We start from the raw sequence: 21,004 nt of genomic DNA on the forward strand, positions 1-21,004 counted from the left end.
GAAAAGTGGATGTTTCCTTTGCACCTCCCAAGTTCATGAGTTTCCCTCAGCCCAGTGAAAGAGGTGATGTATTTTGAGATACAGCTTGTTCAGAGAAGCCCTAAGAGATCGTGAGGTTTGGAAACAGCACTCGGTCAAGAACCAGCAGAAGACTGCCAAGTACAGCGTCACCCCATGAAACAGCACTGCCAGGTACCAAGAAATACGATAAGTAACAAAGAGCCTGGGGAGGGGGTAAAGGAGGCAAGTAATGAATATACAGGTCTTGAAGGAAGGAAAGGAACAGCCTGAACTGAGAGGTTTCATTCAGTGTATAGAAGGTAACAGGAGAGCTTTGAAGAGAGCTCAACACACCTTGGAAGTGTCTTTACATGTCTGATCCAGGCTGAGTGACCCTGTAAGGCAGCTGGCATCTTTGGTAGGATCTGATGGTAATGTCATTTAAAGAGAAAAGAGCTGCGGCCAAGTTTCAGATGTGCAGGCTCACCAAGGGCTTGCACCTGCAGTCTGCTATATTACACAGCAGTCACTGTAAGCACATAAGAAGATTAAATTCAGACCTTAGGTGTACCGTTGGCTCATGCACTTCCAGGCAAATGGTCAGCACTTCTTTAAAGACATTGCAATATGTTGTAAGTATATAGTCCTGCTTTCATTGTGCCTTCAACCACGTCTTTTTCATAGGGTTTATTTCACTACTTAACTGACATCTAACCCTGGTGGTAGAGGGAGTACAAGTTGCAACTGGCTGTACCTATCATACTGACCTTGCTCCATTACCTCTCATTTGCACAGCCCTTCTGACACAGCTGTGATACAACCAGGCTGGGACTTTGCCTCTCAATTTTCACTGTAAGTGTGCCAAGATGGCTTTTCAATACTGTGCTTTAATCATGTTGCATCCTTTAGCATTAGTGGAAACATGGCTCGAAAACCGTGTCTCAGTATACATCATGATTAAAGGACCACCTTACCGCCATTGTGCTAAAATAAGTACATTCTGATCTGGTACAAATGTTGGATATCTTACTTCTGGGAAGTAGACCTGAGCATCTGAGTTGTACCAGGTACTATTCATCCTTTGTATCCTCTCTTACTTATCCTGTTTGCTCTTTCTGTTGTGCATTACCTACTGCATTAGTACTATGATAATGCTACCTAAAATTGCTTCATCATTTGTCTATTGAATTAAAAGATCATCAGGGCATTAAAATGGTATTTAGTAGCTGCTGTTTACACAGATTGGTCATTAAAGATTCCAAGCTCCATTTAGCTCAGCGCTTACAAAGCAACTCATTAAGCTAAGACTGCAAGGCCTCCCATTCAGCAAAGCATGTGCTTACATTCCATTAAATTCAGAGTTTTAGGCTCATCATTTTGACTTTTGCCATTGTTCATTAGACATTGCAGCTGTTTCTAGTGGTTATTTTCAATGACATCTTTTCTGATGCCACAAAAAAATCCAGAAAATATCATCAAAGTCAGGGGGTTGAAGGCCATTTTAGAAGCCAATGTCCACCCAGCTGTACCATACATGAGCTTGTATTTACATGCACAAGCTTTACACTTGTGAGTGGAAGTCACAGTGTGGGCTGTTCATTGCCATCTTAGAGGAGGCAGCAAAGAGACAATGACAGGGATACACATCGACCGCTGTTGACTCAAGTGTCACCTTTCTGCAAGGCTCAGAAAATTAAAGCAAGTCACTGAACACCTGCATCACTCATTATGTTATTCAATGGAGCTTTTTGTGTTGGCTGCTTTGTTTCTCTGTCTTCATTGATGCTATGGTAGATTAATTGTCACTACTGCAAATGTTCACAGCTGTCTACAAGATGTTGGTGAGTGCATCGTGTCAGTCAAGCATGCTATCACCAAGGAGATGAATTTATTTCATTCCTCAGGAAGACAGTTCTGTAATGTGACCTAATGAAATAAAATCTTTCAGCAAGCGTTGGGGTTGTATCCATCAGTCTTCAGGTTAAACTAAAAAAAGCCAAGTTTGGGCTGATATTTTATCATCTTAACAGCTGTGTACTGAAATTTTAATAAAGTGGTCATGAGACAAAACTTGTGGCATAATATAAGCAATATGCTTGTTAAACTTCAGATGTATAGAGCTTCTTACTCACATGTCTCCAATCTGGCCAAAAGAAGATGAGTTTGTATATTATATGTATGCATACATATGGAGGTATGTTTTGTAAGAATTATAAAATAGCATTATACGTGTCAGGTAAGGTGATTATTATTCTCTGAATCACCTAAATGTTTCAGCCAAAGTGACTCCAATGCGTGCTTCAGTTCACTGCTGTGATTTTGTACCTTGTGAAACATGGACAGGCTGAATCAATTGCTTACAGTCACTCTAGATTCAGGTCTTTTATGTGTCTATTTATTTATATATACATATAGGCTGACTCAATAAGCCTAAAGCTCAAACTGGCAACCCCTGCTCATGCAAAGTGCTGTCTTTTTAGGCCTTGCTTGCAGGTGTGCTGAGGCAAGCAGTGATGGGGAGGGTGCAGCATGGCCATTATAAATAATGGTGCCCACTTGTAGCCCCTTTGCAAACCAGCTCTAACAGAGCAAGTGGATTTTTTCAGATTCAAAGGAAGATCAAGGTGCTTCCACGCTGTGATTAATGTGAGTCTAGCTGTTTCCTCTGAGAGGAGAGGTTATAGAAAATATCTGAAGGTTCTGGTGGCTCCTTTGGGTTATAAAGTGACCTGTGGTACATGAGGCTGGGCTGAAGAGGTACTGATGTTCTCTGGAGAAAGATAGGCTACCTTATACTCTTTCTTGCGCAAGGACAGATGATCTGCATATGTGTGTTTATCGCAGGCAATGAATTTGTGTATGTATTTTAACTTAAACTGTTGATGGAATTGGTAAAACTCTGCCCTATTTTGTCCTTCTAGGGAGTCTTTGCAGAAAATCTTGGGTTATACTTCCTGAAAAAGTGTATTTCTGTTTTTTTGTTATCGGCCTTTTATAACAAAAGCAGTAGAATATATCCTGTTGAATGTTATATTGACTTACCATAACAGACTGCCTGTTAAGTGTAGCTCGAATGGAGTCATTACACCCTCTATCAAGTTTCAGAAAGTAGTAACCTTCAATTATGTCTACAGAGACTTGTTTTTCAGATGACAGAATAATTTATCTAAGAACACTAACCAGATTCATTTTGATTTAGTTCTAACAATCAAAAAGAGCTAAGCTACCCAGAGCAAAAACCTTTGACCAGCTATGAAACTTCCACCTTTTACAGTGCAGCCTAAATGCCTTTATAGAGCTTGTTCAATGAGACCCCTGCTTAAAAGCATATTACAAGCTTATTGTTGTAGTTTTTTTCTTGAGTGACAAGTATTACTTGAAATGACAGTACATCAGTGTCAAGTGCTCTCAGCATTTCTAAGTTTTTTGGAAATAAAGTAATAGAAAACCTAGGTAATGTGTGTATGTCAAGGAAGTATGAAAGAGGGAAAAGGAAATTGGCTCATTGAAACTATTTTACTTTATTTTTTAATGCAAGTCTGAAGAATGACTCCTTCCAAATAGTGGTTTCCTGAATGCCATAAATCTTTCTGTTCTGGCAGCCTGTCTTAATTGTTACTAGCTTTGAATTATTCATTCAAAATATATGCTCTTAGTAGGATTCAGTTGTGATTCTCAGCCTTCACAAGATAGAGGTGTGTGGTTGTGTTTGTGGCCTTGGCTCTATAGAGATGTATATGTGTATAACTTTCGCAGTAACCATGATTCACAGCCCAGGGCTGTTTCATAGCCCTCCTCAGCAAGCTGCGATGATGTACTCTGTTACTGGAAGTGAGTGTGTGCTGGAGGTGGAGAAGGAGATTTGTAGGGTAGTTTAAAGAGGCAGACCTCAAAATAAATGAGGCGATCTGGAAATATGCCCTTCTAATTAACACTGTGGCTGCTGAAAAAGCAGCTGAATCCCCACACCTTGTGTGGATTTCTTTCTGCTTTGTACAGGAAAAGCACCGCAGGGAGAGTTCTGATGTTCTAGCTAAAGGAGCACAACTTTCACTGCAAAAAACAGGGCACAAAAGGCTCTTGGAAATGGGACTTATCTTTGAGGAGAACAGGGCTCTTTTTGTAACACAGCAGTTGGTGTGGGTGAAGCTAGTTCAAGGCTTTTCAATAGTTTAGGCATTGTACAATTCCTTGTCCTAAGGAAGAAGTTATTAGCTTAGGTTCTCCTCTTCTGCAGTTACTGGGGTGGCAAAGGTGTGTGAAGGTAACTTAACCCTTTCCTCTTCTTTTGAAGTTATTTCCCCTTCCTGTAGATGAGTAAGGAGACAAAAGCCTGGCTCGCCATGGCTGTGGCATCAGCAAGGTGGGTAGATGCATCCCATTGCTTGGATGATGCTCTTTCCCAAGCTGCTGTTCTGCTTCCATAGCTGCCTGTTCTGCCTTGAAGGTGCCACCTTGTTCATGTAGGTTGGCTCATGTTCATGCACATCCATCCTTTAAAGCTTTCTTGAGAGTGCACAAACAAGGAGCTATCTACTGCCTATTTTTCAGTGTGTGCTGAAATGCAATATATATTCCATCATGCACAGTTCAGCTCAGGAGCTTGCTTTGATGTAACAGTTGAGGCAAAGAGCTCAGTGGGAGTCAAAGAAAAGTGAAAAATGAACAAACTCAAAGATATTTGAATATTCTAACTTTAGGCTACGAACCAATGATCAACCATATGAGGTCAGAGAAAAATGTTTCCCAGCACAGCTCATGAATAGTTATTGATTAGGAGTGTTACAATCTACACAGTAATGCCATGGATGATATTTGACTCGAGTGGACATTAATCTGCTGGTAGAGTAATGCTCTTCTTGTCTTCTGCAATAGCAAAAAAAAAAAAATCAAATGGCTTAATACACACTTGAACATCCATATTCTGAGTTCAGTCATTTGTAATGCTATCACATGTAATTATTGCTTACGGTATTGATTTCTTTAAAAGTCTATCAGTCAGACTTAACACTCCTTTTGTGCTGACCTACTTAAAACTTTGGTTTAGACTCTCAGCTGCCATGCAGCAGCTGTTGTTCCATCTGAAAATCTAACTTCCTTTTCGCAGACCCTACAGATTAATGTCAGAAAGGTCCCTAATTCTCAATTATGTTAGCACTCCTTCTTGCAGTTGAAAGAGAAAGGGGTGAGGAAGGCAGGGTACTTGGTGTTCTCAGCCTGGCTGCTTTTATGGTTGAAAGCAGGGAAGTTTGAGTCCCCACCCCCATGGGACTTCATTAATACTTCTTGCAGGTGAACTTAGCCCCTCACAAAAGGGTTCTTTGTATTTTGTCTTTAACCAGCTCTTTGTTTGGGCACATATCCAGGCCAGTGAGAAAAAAAAGTCAATATTCGCTGTTGAATCAGTGGCATTTTCCTGCTCTAAGTTTCGAAAGGGAGTTTCATAGACAACATGGTTATAATTGGGTGTAGAAATAAATGCATGGGATATATACACATGAGGAAGAAGTACAGAATTTACACAGAAAATGCAAATTTCTCTCAACAAGGAAAAACTAGATGTTAGGGGGATTGTTTAATTAAAAATAAGCCACAATTGCTTTGCCCAAATGAATAAGGGCCTTACACAGCTGGGCAATTGCAATTCTTATTTACACTATGTGGTAATATGAAAATAGCCAGAAGTTGCCCTTAAACCTCTGACCTGATGCTGACATTTTTGCTATGTGTATATGGCTACAGGAGAGAGGAGGAATGAAGAACTCTCTTAATCAGACATGCTTTCTGGAGAGTAGAAGTTAATGATGCATTTGGGAGCATCTGTACCTGTGAATCGCTGCTGGTAGGATTCACAACACTTGTTCTGCGGGATGGACTGGGACCACCAACAGCAGCTCTGCATTTGTTCTGTGTGCAGCAGAAGTTTTCATAGAATCATAGAACAGTTAGGGTTGGAAAGGACCTCAAGATCATCTAGTTCCAACCCCCCTGCCATGGACAGGGGCACCTCACACTAAACCATCCCACCCAAGGCTTCGTCCAACCTGGCCTTGAACACCAGCAGGGATGGAGCACTCGCAACCTCCCTGGGCAACCCATTCCAGTGCCTCACCACCCTAACAGGAAAGAATTTCCTCCTTAGATCCAATCTAAACTTCCCCTGTTTAAGTTTGAACCCGTTACCCCTTGTCCTGTCACTACAGTCCCTGATGAAGAGTCCCTCCCCAGCATCCCTATAGGCCCCCTTCAGGTACTGGAAGGCTGCTATGAGGTCCCCACGCAGCCTTCTCTTCTCCAGGCTGAACAGCCCCAACTTCCTCAGCCTGTCTTCATACGGGAGGTGCTCCAGTCCCCTGATTATCCTCGTGGCCTCCTCTGGACTTGCTCCAACAGTTCCATGTCCTTTTTATGTTGAGGACACCAGAACTGCACACAATGCTCCAGGTGAGGTCTCACGAGAGCAGAGGGGCAGGATCACCTCCTTCGCCCTGCTGGTCACGCTTCTTTTGATGCAGCCCAGGATACGGTTGGCTTTCTGGGCTGCGAGCGCACACTGCCAGCTCATGTTCATCTTCTCATCGACCAGCACCCCCAAGTCCTTCTTCGCAGGGCTGCTCTGAATCTCTTCTTTGCCCAGTCTGTAGCTGTGCCTGGGATTGCTCCGATCCTCTAAACCATTGCATGTAGGTCGTGTGTTAAAGCCTTAAGTGGCTCAATTCTGCTCCTTCTTCTTTTGGCCCCTCTACCAATAGTTGATAACCCAAAGAGCCTTGTACTGGTAGTAACATCTGGAGAGAGGCTGAAAATGGGTAGATTTAATATAAGCTTCTGATTAGGCTTGCAAGAATAGAGGACAAATACTGTGCAGTATAAAGCTCTCTGGTGCCATCATGTCTCCTGTCACTATGATATCTGAGCAGATAGATACAGTGCATATAGATATAGGCTTTGATATAGTTATTCTTCTAATGCAGATGGCAGATAAATAGGTAGAGAAATTCTAGCAGTGAGGCATTAAAGCAGCAGGAGTCAGACCCAGATGCATCAAAATATTTCAGTACCTAATGAAGGACAGGACAATGAATGCAGCAGTTTAAATGTGAGATTAGATGTCTCACTAAATGTGCCAGGCCAGATTACTTTCTCTAAAACAGTTTATAAATGACTGTCTCATCCTGTAGGTGTTGCAGTGAGGTTCCTCTCCCTTAATGCAGGTATTCATGTGAAAAAATTTGTTTTCCCCTGGTAAGCTTGTCCTCTGTAGTTATGAAAGTGGAAGGAGGAATAAGAAAAGTGCTATGCTAGGCTAGTTTTGATTTCTGAGTTTGAATAGACTGTCTCCTCCTGGAAAGACACCCCGCACCTAAGCATGCGATGATTTTTTTTTCCTTCCTCCCATAGGGAGAATATGCAACAACCTTGGTAGACAGCCATTGCACTTCATCTTGCTAATCTGATGCTGAAGTGAGACCCATAAGTAGCTTGTCTTTTTCTAAAGAGCAAAAAGAAAAGGAGGAAAAATAAATCTAAAAAAGACCCAAACGACTTGCGTTTACTTCATCTCTCCAGAATGTAAACTAAAGTGAATCTTTGATGTTACATGCACAGATGTTGTAGCTGACATATCTCATGGCAGGCACCAAGCAAGAAGTGACGGAATGGCAGGAAGCTGAGTAGACCACAAACATCCAACGCTACGGGGATGCCCTGGAGCAGCAACCTACACAAACACAAGGATCTAACTCCACTCTTAATGAAAGCAGTGCTTTTTAATATGTGCTAGAAAACCGGGGCTGTACTTGGAGTCTGAGTTTTAGCTGAGTTTATTGATGCTAAAGTAAGTCTTATGCCAGTAGTCAGCGTGCAGGCACCCATCCAGAGAGAGGCGCATCTATTGCGGTCTGCCTGCATGAAATAAGATGTGATATCTGGGCTCTTTTTAAGGAGTTACCGATTTTAGGATAACCAAAAAGCTAACATATGTCTGTTGTTCGCCCATGAATTTAACCATTATTTTATTAGCTAGAGAGATACTACTGTTTTGCAATTTATTATGCTTTCTGTTCTTGGAGTGCCTGTGAGCAGGGAGGATGTCTTCCTCTTGTCATACAAATAAACTTTTGCAAAAAAAATCAATTTCAAAGGATATTTGGATTTAATGACAGACTCCTGACTCCACATATTTTATGCTCAGTCTTAACATGGAGTTTAAATTAACCGGTTCTCATCAGTTACATCCATATTTCAGGTCTGGGATTTGAATGTGCAGTGTTACAGCTGTCCTGTAAGGGGGTAAAAGTAGGGAACTATAGACAGAGATTTTGAGGGCAGTGTTGCATGAGAAATAAAAGAAATTGTGACTGTCTATATTCAGCAAAATGCTGCAAAAAATCCCAAACAAAACTATTTCTTAATGGTCCAGCAGAGTTTGGCTTTTCTCTTGCTGCAAAATGACTGTACGTCTTTGCACAGTCCTCCCATTAAAATGTGTGTTGAACCTTTGTGTTGTTCATTTAATTCCCCTTTTGAATCCTGAATGGCTTTGAGAATGCTGTCTTGTACCATGTTAGCAGCAGTGCTCCATCCTCTGAACTATTTCTGGGGCAATGCTAGAGTTTACAAGCTTAAAATTCTTACTGCAAGCACTGATGCAGCAAACTCCAGCGGAAAAGTCTGGCTGGAACAAACTCTTTTCAAATGCAATCATAATGTTCACAGATGATGCTTATTTTTCTCATGCTCTTCTCTCCATTGCCTGTGTGCTTACCTGTGTACTGCCGTGATGAGATGCTAGCATGCTGCTTAATGAAAATCCAGGGTTAGACCCATGCATGAATAACTTGTTATATATGGTGGATGTAGTTGGACTCTGAGTACATCCATAATGCTACTGTCCCTTGTCCTCAGTACACTCCTTTAGTTTTTGATGGGTTTGATGTTGACAGTGGATTGTTTTAATTTCTCCAGACTTGATAGCTTAAATATAAAGCTCAAGATATTGCAAAAATGTGTATAAAGATATGTGAAAACTATCAAGAAATGTAACACAATAGCTGTTAAATGTTACTAAGTAATCACCAATATTAGTATTGGGAGGGAGAGGGAATGTCTCGTACCTCCACTGCTGGGAGTGTTCCCAGCGGTGAGTCAGAGGGGACATGCGTGGGACAATGCACTGTTTCTAATCAGTTATACAAATGCTGGTGAACGGCAGTGGATTTATCATCTGAAATTATTCCCTCCAAGTAGACTTTTTTTATTATTGTAATACCAGGAAACTAGTCTCCTTTTTTAAAGTGCTTTATTGAAATCATCTGGATATACTCTACCTAATAAAATGGTAGTCTATGGCTGCCGCACTTCCTGTGAGAAAGAAGAATTAATCAGATATGCACAGACACTATAAAGGGGAATGGAAGTTGTATCAGTTGCTGTAACATAATGGAAAATATGTTGGATCCAGGTGTCAGTGGGTGTAAGATGGTTTAGCACCGGGCTGGTCACTGGAGCCATATCCACTTTCACCAGCTGAAGATGGCGTATTTGTGTTGCAGTTGCTCACATGCTCAAAATGAACCAAGCAGGAGCACTGGTACAAATGTTTCGGGAATTATTTCTCTTGCAGTCAGCAAAAGCAATATTTGGAAGCTGTTCTGGGTAGAAATCATTCCAAGTGAGACGCTTGAACGCGAGCAGCTTATTGTCTGCCTCTTGTAAAGAAGGACGTGGTGCGTCGCAGGGTGCTTTGGAGTTGTGCTTGTCTGAGCCATCTCGGATGACTTACTGTCTGATCTGTGCACAGAGCAACCTTGGCTTTGCTGTACAAGAGAAGCAACTGTGGATTTGTTTCCCAAGTCTGAAAGTGAAGAAACAAAGCTGCTATTCAGGGAGTCTGATTTTGCACTGTGCAAGCAAATAATGGCTTGCCCACATGTCACCGGCCATCTAAAACTCCAGGGTGCTCCACAGAGGTGCAGAGCTCTGTAGAGCCGCTTGTATAATTTAAGCCTGCATTAGGAAAAAACTTCTTTCTCGGTTGTTCTGTGTATGCAATTGCAGTTGTCTCATTGCAGTGATACCTCGCAGCTCACTAATCATGCACTAAGTGACGTGGTTAATACAGACTGTGTGTTTCTCATCCAGGGGCAAATATCTGCTTACTGTTTTGATTTTAATGACAGTTCCCCCCCACACCCTGAAAGTTGTTTGCTTCTCTGCCTCTTTCAGAAGAGACATCTGATTAAAAATGCCTTACTTCTCCCTCAGAGAACTGTTTTTTCAGGGGATGAGGAGAAAGTCAGTGAAGTTAAATCGGTCAATGCTTTTATGCAGATCATTTCTTTCTTTACCTCCTGGAGATAGCTGGGAAAAATTACTTTGCTTTTCCAAGAGCCAAAAGTTAACATTAAAAAATGAGGACATGGTCTGCCTGAGTATTCTCCTCACCCTGGTACCTGGTGGGTAAAGTGAAAATGCTCGCAAGAAGAAAAGAAACTCATAGAAGACCAAAATGATGAGGACTCTGAGAGCATGAGGAGACCAGGCTGCAAGGCAGACTGATATGGAAAAATGTAGTGTCTGGCAGTGAGATAACAGGACTTGTGTCTGTGGCCAGATTGGTTTTGATGAATGACCAGCTTAGTGACTCACTTCTTAGCTATCTAAAGAGATCCCAGTTAAATAGTGCTTACACTCAACAGTCTTCCCTCTCCCACTGTGAATTCACGGCTGGAAAGCACTTGAATTAGCTCTGTCCAGGGTGAAATTTTGGTTTGGAAGACTTGCTTTATATCAAAACCATATTTTTCCTGTTTGAAAGAAAAGAATTTCCAAAACTACTTTTGTAACATCCATCTTAAATAAGCAATAGATAATGTGGTGCACTGTGTCTCGGGCTAGTACTTGTCTTCAAAGGCAGGAGCACTTAAAATGTAGCAACGAATGGACCATTTACTCGTTTGCACCTTTCTGGAGACGCATACATTAGCAGTCAGTCTGGAAATGTCATGTGGTTGTGGATTCTTGCTTTGAGCTTATTTTTCCTTATTTATCCCTTACCCAGGCCAGGCTGGCAGCTGCCTTTGGGACCTGATTACTTAATGCAGTGGTTCCCAGACCGGGAGAGCAGCATGCCTGGTGAGAGGGTCATTGAGGAGGGACAAGTTCAGGGATTGTCTGTGACTTCCCAGCAAGGCAGAGTATAGTGAATAAATGGCTTGCCCCCTTTTGGATGCTGGCAATGACATACATTTCTTCTTTGTCTGTGATTATGTCAAAGTGTAAAAAAAAAAAAAGAAGCCTTCCGCATGCTACAAAGCCCTGCGAGAGTAATGGTTACTGTGAAAATCCTCCTGTCTGGTGGATCTGTCTAGAAGTAGAAGTCTAATGGTTTGCCGGCATGAGGGCATTCAGGTGACATAATACAGGGTAATTAAAGTGAATTTAAAAGGGTATTATGCTGCAGTGCCTTGTAGTTATAGTAAGACAGCTTCAGTTCTGGATAAAGGTATCTGCCCAGAGGTCTGCTGCAGTCTTAACTCATCCACTGTGATTTTGCTGAGGGTCCCTGCATAGCTGAGGAGAGGCAAGATGGATCAGCAGACAAAGGAAAGTGCTGCAGATTCTTCTCTCATCAACTGTATTAATTTTAGCTGCTTCCTCAAGCCAATCCCCACCCACCTTTCAGACTCAGTCCTGGTGGCCTCCTGCATTTCCCTGCCCTTGAAGGTCCCCTTCATCCTGCTCACTCTGTAGACATCATAGTTGTGGAATTGCATGGACATTTTTTTATAGTTAAGTTGAAGTCCCTTATGCACCCATGTGAATTTGGCACTTAATTTTTCATGTTCTTGAACTATGTCCGCAAGCCTCTGGGTGCCAGTATAAATCTCTGAGATTTTTCCTCTTTTTTTGATTTCTAATTGCAGAGAGGGTTTGTTTCTGATTTGCAAGCGTTAGGAGAAACAAGCTGCAGTCCAGCTGTAAGCTGTAAGCCCTGTGCATTTTTATATGACTTTATTCAACAGCACCCCTGAGTAATACAGTGCCTTGCACTGAACCTGCAAAGCTTGACTCCTGCACACACACAGGCAAGACAAAGTATCTGTGGAGAACAGTTAACTTTTGAGTCCAGCTTCAGGCTAATTCCTCTGGCTACTAGGGACAGAAAGGCAGGCAGGACACCAGAGCTAGAGCAGTCACTCTGCTTTTATTGGTCATTTTTGTCCTGTTGAAGACAAACTCTTGGGTTTTTTTGGCTATGTGTGGTATCTGACTTTTATGGGCTGGAGATGGCACAGCTAAAATAGGGGTTTCCTTCTGCTCTAAGTACAGTGAGTAACCAGAGAGAAGGACTGATTCAGAGCCTAGGATGAATCAGCCTTCTGCAGCCTACAACGTTCCATCAAAGAAAGGTTTCGGGGTTGGGGTTTTTTTGGAGACTACTCCCAGACAGCCGTTTATAAATCTGCTCATAAGCAGGGACACATTTGATGGTGTCTAGAGAATGATTTAACCTCAGGTAAGTTATGAATAGAAATTTCTATTAATGTACATCGCAGCCCTTCACTAGCTGAACTCACTGGCAGCTTGAGTGACAAGAGTAAAGTAGTTCTCATTTAAAAAACAACAACAAACAACTTATTGTGTGGTCTTCTGGGAAAAAAGCAACTAATTCTGTTGTATTTGTTAACAGCTTTGCTGTTCTGAGCTTTTCCCAACATCTTCCTGTGCTCTGCCTGAACTTTTGTTTTAATTGAAATCAAGGGATGCTGTATTTCCCTCTGACTCATGGCTAGCAAAAATGTGAGGCTACATAGTCTATGCACACTCCATCACTTGCTCAAGAGGCTGTACCGTTCAAGTGAAGCGTAGTAAAAATGTAGCCTCTGCCTGCGGCATTAACTCAGCCTTCCCCCTGCCTATCAAGAGCAACCATGCTGCAGCAGCTGAAACAGTTGGGATGGGGAAACTTCTGCTGCAGAGAACCGGGGGATATGCTCTGTCTTGGAGAAAACTGAAATATTCAATTATGGCTTTCGCTGTGGGCTCAGAATTGAAGATCTTGTTCTGGCAGTTGTGAGAGGGGTTTCTTCTTTTAGTATATTGTGGAGATGCCTCTTCTTTTTCCATGTTTTAACCTGCATTTTGGCTCTCTGTCCATCTAGAGATGGTGCTGAGGCAAATTTTGAGTGATGAAAGTTGCATCCCTCTCTGCTGTAAAAATTCTTAGTCTCTAGTCAAGGAAATATCCCTCTTTTTATCAAACGTGCCCAGCCAGAAGTTTGGGTAGCTGCTATGGATTTGGTACACGAAGGCTCACAAAACATGCCGCTCCATCCTCACTATCTGACATGGGTAGTAGCTCTGCTTCTGGTACTCTACATATCACAGTCTTTACCTGTGCCTTAGAGTTAGCTCCATCACTTGGTTTTCAAAGGGGAGCACATCTACTCCCTGGCAAAGAAATGGGAGATACCGTTCCCACCAAATTGTTCCACTTAAATGACTGAAATACTTGCAGAATGGAGAAGAATCTCCTATTTTGTATCCCTTTAGACTAGAATTAGCTTTTGCCTACCTGATTTCTTATCAATAACTCACTCCATCCGTTCATTGCCATTGCTTTTCTTCTCATCTCTGTTTCATGGAAAGGAATTTCTCGCCATACATTGCTTCGAATATGATTGCTACCTCAATCCTACACAAGAATCCTGTCAGTCCCTTTTTCTTGGACCGAGACTACATAAATTCTGGGGGGATGTTCATTTAGATCTTCTGGTGCAATTGACTCTTGTAGCATGTCAGAGGATATCAGATTTTGGCTGTTAAGTGGCTGATCTGGGAGGTGCTATGGCAGAAGAAAGAAGCTGGTCCCTCAGGCAGGGTAGATATCCTTTCTTATCTCTATTTAATGAAGGTGGGTCTGACTTTAAACATGCAGAAGTCTAGTGAGGTATGTGAAGTGACTTGTAGCTGAGCCTCTTCTTTCCCCCCTTTTGCTCATTTAGTTTGAGATCCCACATTGTTTCATTGTCTGAAAAAGCAGCTCTTTTAATACTGGGGCATGCAGTGTGGGTGGCTTGAGGAAGCAATGCCTGTTTGCTCCCAAGTCAGACAGGGATGTGGGGAAGTAATAGTAGTAAATGTTTGTTTTAAAGCAGAGATCTTAGGTACTATTTCCTTCCTTGCTATTATCTCAAGAGAGGGTGAATAACACAAACCAAATGACAATGTATCACACAACCAAGGAATGTCCTGCAATGTGCTCTCAACCGGAGTGCTGGGGAGTGCTGGAGCACCACAGCCAGGAGATACTGGGCTGACCTCCATGTGCATGGCTCTGCTCCAGTCCCCTCCCCTCCTTCAAGGAAAAGGGGAATTTTAGGGGAGTGCCATGTGTGTGGCAGGATCAGCTCATAATGTACAGATCCTCTCCAACTGCTGCCCTGGGGAGTTGTGTTATGCAAAGCTGGTGTACAGTCATCTTTGCCTCCTCTGCCTGTATTTCGCACAATGTAGCTCATCCTTCACCTCTGCTCCATCTTCACTTCACTAGCTTGTTTTGCTCTCTTTGGTGATTTCCTGAGTATGTTTTAATTGATCCTGCCTCCTCCCTTTCTTCAGTCTCCTGGCTACTGTTCATCTATTCTTCATGTGCAAACATAAATAAACAGTTGAAAAGTGGTACAACTCCAGGTCAGAGCTCAGCTAATGCTTTCATCTTCAAAGGGTTCAGCTATCTGGACCATAAGCTGGAAGTCATGCCCACCTTAAGATGCCTTTGGCACCAGGGCAGATATACTTGTCTACTGGATAGGATCCTAGGTTTTTCCCCTCAGGTTCAAAGGCAGGGCTGTTACCTCTACAGCCACTCACCACTTGGAAATCATTTAATCGGAATCATTTTCCCTCTGTGCAAGGTCTTTGTTACTAGAATGAAATAATCAACTTGGTTTGTTTTTCTTCTGAGAAGAGGGTAGGAGTGATGTCTGGGTGTTGTATGCACATTTGGTGAGAGGCCATTCTCTGTGCTGTTTCAAAGAGGTAATTACAATTGTAGCTTATAAATCACTGGGGAGGTATAGGACTGTCCCTTACTAATGCAGCTTTTTGCAAATGAGTGCTGATTATGGGCTTCCTGATGGTGTAATTGTATCTGGTCTGAACTTACCATACAGATTGCATACCGCTCTGATTATGTATTTGCCTCTCTGAGGCTGCCAGATACATACAGGGAAGCATGTGCAAGCTGACCTCTAGCAGAGGTCCCTATAGTTCTGGTTTCTTCCCTCTCAATCCCCTTTCCAAGCAGTGGTATTGCTCAGACAAAGTTTACCACCTAAACTAACTCAGCAGGACAGAGGACAGTTGTGCTAGGGTACAATTTATCCTGGGGGAGGGTATTTTAGCCAGTTTGTTTAGGTAGTGTAAGTGGCATCAATGCTATGAGGGGATGCACTAGGTTGTAGCCAAAATTCAGTGGCTTGTGTTGTATTGATAGACACATTAATGACTCTTGAGGTATTGCACACAATAGACTGACATTTGAACTTAATAAAAATCTGGGAGCAAGTTGGCGCAGTCAGTTCTAGTTGTGAAATATCTGCAGTTGTTTGAGCATCATAAAAGTACCGTGACTCCACAATGCTAAGTGATGGTTGCTTACACAAATTAATGCCAAGGAAAAAGCTGAGCTGTTTTGCTCACAATGTTTCCTCCCCTTACAAACAGAGGAAGCAGTGGTTTTGGGATTAGCACCACTTAACACAGCACAAGAACAATGCTATCTATATTTTGGGCTGCTCAAAATACTATAGGGAATATAATCTATTGCTGGATTTCTTTTAAATTGGCAACCTGGAGCCAGGTGCCATTAAACCCACTGGCTCCGGGACTGGGGAGGTCCTTCCTCTGGTTGATAAGTCTGCATTGAGCAGTTCCCTTCTCTGCCCACACTTGTCTTCCTGTTGTATGTTCCCAAACCATTTGGCTAAAATTGGTCTGATTTTTCACTGAATAATTCAAACCAGAATGAAAGGGAACCTGTCGTGCGTTGGTTAGGATGCACTCCTGAAAGTGGAGTTACTGGAAACAAGGTGTTTAGCGATATTTTTTACATGGTATTGTTTAAATACAGCATAAATACTTAGGTTAGGCTGTCAGATCCTGTTGTGATGGCAAGGTACCCAAGGACTACAGTACATTTAGCTGTCTAAATAGGTGTTTATCTATCTAAATCTAGTATGGTTCTAGTGACACTTTTCTAAAGTATCCAGAACACCAGAAACAGCAACACCAGGGGTATGCTGGCATTTATAGATCACAAAAAGCTTTTTACGGTTTGCGTTCCTCAGTTGTTTGTGAAAGCAGACTTTAGACTCCCAGGCACCTTACTTGTAAGTCACTTTAATATTACTCATCCTGGAACAGGGCAGTAATTCAAAGCAAAAGTTCCTAAATTACAAGCTTATGCTCTAATGGGAAGACTGCAGATATGTTTTACGTTCCCAGCTGAGAAAAGGGTTGGGGAAGAAAGAAAAATCTTTTATGAAGGAGGAGGGAAGGTGAAGAAAGGAAACCCTTTGTCCAGTTTGGTAATAGTTTGCTGTTTAGGGGGGGGGGGTGTGTTGTTTTGCTATTTAAATCTTTCAGATATAGACAGTCCATAGAAGTCACTCGTAAAATTCACATAAAGATAATAATTTAGCCCATCTAAAGAAATGTTTTATCACATCACTTGTAAATTGAGAAACTCTGTGGTATTGTTTCAAAAGTCTCATGAATATCCAGTAAACAGCCAAACAATGCTGTTTCTTCATGTCTGAAAAAAGCTTGTTAACTTTGTTTTGAACTTCAGCTATAAACTTTAAAATAGGTTGTCTGTATGTTTGTGTGACTTAAGTGTCTTTCTGCCATGAATTTTCCCATCTTAACTTTCTCTGACAGCCATAATGCTTGGAGAAGGGATTATATTTAAATCCACTAGTTGAATTCAGGAGAGATCTGGTATCAGATTTAGCCCCATTACTCTCACAGCTGGTCTATTCCTCAAAATGCCATAGTCACGTATGTACAGCTTCAGAGATTTCAGCTCTAGCTTCCCATTGCACCTATGACGTGATGGATTTGTCATCATTACTATTTGATAGTGGATAGGGATAATATGACATTTTCTCTCATGGAATCACTGAATAGTTAGGGTTGAAAAGGACCTTAAGATCATCAAGTTCCAAACCCCCTGCCATGGGCGTGCTTGGTGACCCCAGATGTTTGCCTGTGTGCTCCATCCAGTGTGGTCACTTGTCGCTGGCTGATGTTGGGTATCCAAGTAGCCATTCCAGCACCCTGATTGCTCAAGACTCAATGTCTTGTGCTCATACTTGAAGAGCAGAGTTACCTCAGTTCATCTCTGACGCTTCAGATGCTTTCTTGTGTCGGTAGCTTCATGCAGGCAAAGAGCTGATAGAGACACAGACACAGCGAGGAGGATGTTAGCCTCTGCTATGTATGATTTTTCCAGCATTGTGAAAATCAAGCCTTTTAAATTGAGTGCTGCAATTGTGCCTCATTGTGAAACCAAGCATAATATGCCCACATTTGTGCTTTGTCTTGTGATGGAAAAGGCAATATATATGAAATTTCCTGGCTTTGTGTGCAGTTCCCAAAATCTTTTCTTACCCTTCACACACCTGTATTTTTTCTGCATCCAAACTGTGTGGTTTTATGTAATCCAGGAAGGAAACTTTTCCAAGGGGAAAGGTAATACATTCAGTCTTACCTATAATTAAAAAATAAAACAAAACCAAAAATGCTACAGAGCAGAAAAGAAATACCTTGGTATTAGATGTTAGGAAGAGGGTAAGGGACTATACACCCAAAAAAGCATTGCATTTAAGTGTACATTTAATATGGATGTGATGTTCAAACAATTCAGATAGATAATCTCATTGTGTATTCAATTATCCCAGCTCATAAGAAATTAAAGCGAGGTAGTAATTGCCTTCCAAGTGTCCGTCAGTTCTCCGAGTAGCACTGAAGTAGGCTTTAATGGCTCATATGCACTGTATGCCTCTCAGCATAACAGCATGAGTTTGGCTTTGCTGTTGTTATGGTCTATTTCAGTGTGCCAGTAAGTATTGGAAACTGGAGACAGATAAATCTTTCCTTAAAATATGTAGCTAGCATGAGAGAAACAGCCAGTCAAGCACTTTGTAAGCTGTTATAGTAACTTTTTATATTCGCTGACAGGGGAAATATTTTGGGGTACATTAAGATCATGATTACACTGGTGAAACCAGTTCTAATGTATTAAGTAATATTATTCTTCACAAAACCTCACTTTTCTACTCCCATGCGTTCTTCAGTTTTGGCACTTTACCAAGGTTGGGGATCCTAGCTCTGATGTACCCTTCCCTACCAATGGTCCCTGCCTTCTGGTTTGGGGTGAAGGCCTATTGTAAATTGGCCTCCCACACAGACATCTATGCCTCCTTTCCCACTCCCCTGATTTGGGGTGATATTCTTTTGGCCAGATTTTAAAATCCACTGAAAAACCTGGTGTGCCTACCGATGCCTAAAGGGGAACTTTCAGGATGCTGTGCATCTTTCAGATTTGGTTTATTTGCATATGTCTCTAGAAGGGAACTAAGTTCCTTTTGAAATGGCAGAGCCAGAAAAAACCCATTTAGCCTCCTAGGAAAGATTTAGGCTTTTGCCTTTACACAGCAAAAAATGAAAAGCTATAATATAAATACATCCTGGGCTTCACCAAAACTTGTTTACCGTTAAAGCTTAGCTCTGAGCTTGCCATTACAAAAGCTGATGTTGTAAGCATAGTAGAACCCTATAGCATACTTGAAAGTAATTTACAGTACTGAGAATCTAATAAAGGTAGCTGACAAGATAATTGCCAGATTATATGAATGCATTACCACCACTCTCACACAAATGCTCTTTAATTATTTTTTGGCATCCGAGGAAAGGAAGAGAAATGCGGAGTTAATAGGCAACATGTAATCCATCTGTGTTTGTTTTGGTGCATCCTGGATTTGTGGAAGATACTGACAAGAGATGTTGCCTGGGGTACAACGACCTTTGTGCACAGGGAAAAAAATTGCCACTCGCTAGACTAATAGTGTAAAACAAGAGGGTTGCTTGTCTTTGGATTATGACCCGGTCACCTAAAGCATGTGGGAAAAATGTGTTCAGATAAAGGGTACAAAATTGTTAACACTTTTAATTATGTTTAGATTACAGAGCATTATACAACTAGCAGTGTCCATGTTATTGAAAACCTTATCAGCTGCCATTCAGTGAATGGCCCCACTAATAAAGTGCTTCATGGAATTTTTGCATGTATTTGTGCCTGGTGTTTGTCCAGCCACATCTTGGGGGTTTCTTTCTGAGGCATCCATCTGATCCTAATCCCAACCAACAATAGTCATTTTATTCTATTATACTCTATCACACAGTATTTAAAGAAATTATTCCCTTGCTGTTATTATCATTGCCTTTGTAAGCACCACACGGATGAAAACAAGACAAATATTTCTGGCTAAGACACTCATCTGAGCTATTATTCAGCCACTTGTCTGTTTTGCTTTATTGATCCATTTATGACTTCAGGTTATAATGATATGGAACTCTTTAATAGTATTGTCTGATGCCAAGTATTTTTAAATGAAGTTAGTCTGTTTTGTGAGGGGTGAAGGTAAAATGTTCTTCATTTATAAAAATACCCTGTTTAAAGCTTGCTGCTTCAGATGATAAAAACAAAGGGCTTAATGAAAACTGACTTAAACTAGGACAGGAAATACTGGTCATGCATTTCTTACAGATAGGACAGACAGATGAATAGTTCTTGTGAAAGATGGTTCTCTGGCAGTGCAGAACACCAGGTCTATGTGAGCGTGTATCTCTCCTTGCTTTAAGCATTCAGCATCCCTGAAGTACTCTGTGGAACCAAATTAATTTGTCATCTTACAAACCTGAGTTGGAAGTTTGGTACTGGGGAAACCATCAAATGGGGTGGTGGGAATCAGTGTCAGCATTCATCATTGCCACTTCAATGTGCCAGGGGAGGGAACACAGCAATAGAAGAGGAGAGCAAGGAGGCATGGAGAGGAGTCTGGAGGAGAGAGGATTAATCTTGTGACTGTGCCACAGCCTCATGCAGATCACGCTCCTTTTCTGTAAAGAAACGGTGACATCATGCACACATGGGGCTGGAGACAACTGGCACAAACTTTTCTGATATCTTCTGATACCTGGCACAACCAGGTTCTTTGGGAGAATAAAAGCAGTAATCCTCTCCAGTTGCTCTATGGAGTAGAGAAGTGATGACAGACAGTAGATATCTGCTCACTGAGAGTTGGTTGGAAATCCTTTTCTCCCAGAATCCAAAAGCTTGGGCTGTTTCTTGGCCCAAATCTATTAGTTTAGGTTTCTGAGTGAAAGCTTCCAAGAAAAACAAAGCCTTGCTCTGAGGTGTTATTTGAAAGCCCTGATTTTAACCTGTGGGGATGGGAATATACTTGGAAAAAGTTTTGAGTGGTGATTGTTGTTCAAAAGCAGACAGGAGGGCTCTGACTTCCCCCCCCACACACACACACTTATCTTTCTTCCCCTACTTCTTTCTTCCCCTGCCCCTTTCAGACTACTTTGTTGTTTTTACAGCAGAATAAGGCAATCACATATTCAGTCACCAATGTAGAATGTGGGATGGAGAAAAAGAATGGTAGAATTTCAGATAGTTGTTATATCTGGAAAAAACGGGCAACCCATTCAAGAGGATTTGTGTTCACCGCACCAGCAGCTACCAAGGTCCTTTTCCTGGATAGGAATTTTGAGACCAGCTTCCTTCTCAGTTTTGCCATTTCCTACTCAAATCCAATTTATTTCCACTGGCATCACTGGCATCAAAGGGAAATCTGACTGCTTCTGTGTGTTTGCCAGCATGAGAGCAAAGCCTAGAGCTTTCAAACCAGCATACGCATCATATTAG

The 21,004-nt window shown here is 41.7% G+C and overlaps 1 long non-coding RNA gene across 1 annotated transcript in view; it reads left to right on the top strand.

The window, feature by feature from the left end:
- Positions 1-2,584: 2,584 nt before the first annotated feature.
- The window catches only part of LOC136018317 (uncharacterized), a 48,881-nt gene continuing 30,461 nt past the window's right edge, over positions 2,585-21,004 (top strand). The window contains exon 1 of the long non-coding RNA XR_010614349.1: positions 2,585-2,646. This is a non-coding gene — a long non-coding RNA (uncharacterized LOC136018317). The remainder of the gene's footprint in view (positions 2,647-21,004) is intronic.

The sequence above is a fragment of the Lathamus discolor genome, chromosome 7 (assembly GCF_037157495.1).
Source record: "Lathamus discolor isolate bLatDis1 chromosome 7, bLatDis1.hap1, whole genome shotgun sequence".
NCBI classification, from domain to species: domain Eukaryota; kingdom Metazoa; phylum Chordata; class Aves; order Psittaciformes; family Psittacidae; genus Lathamus; species Lathamus discolor.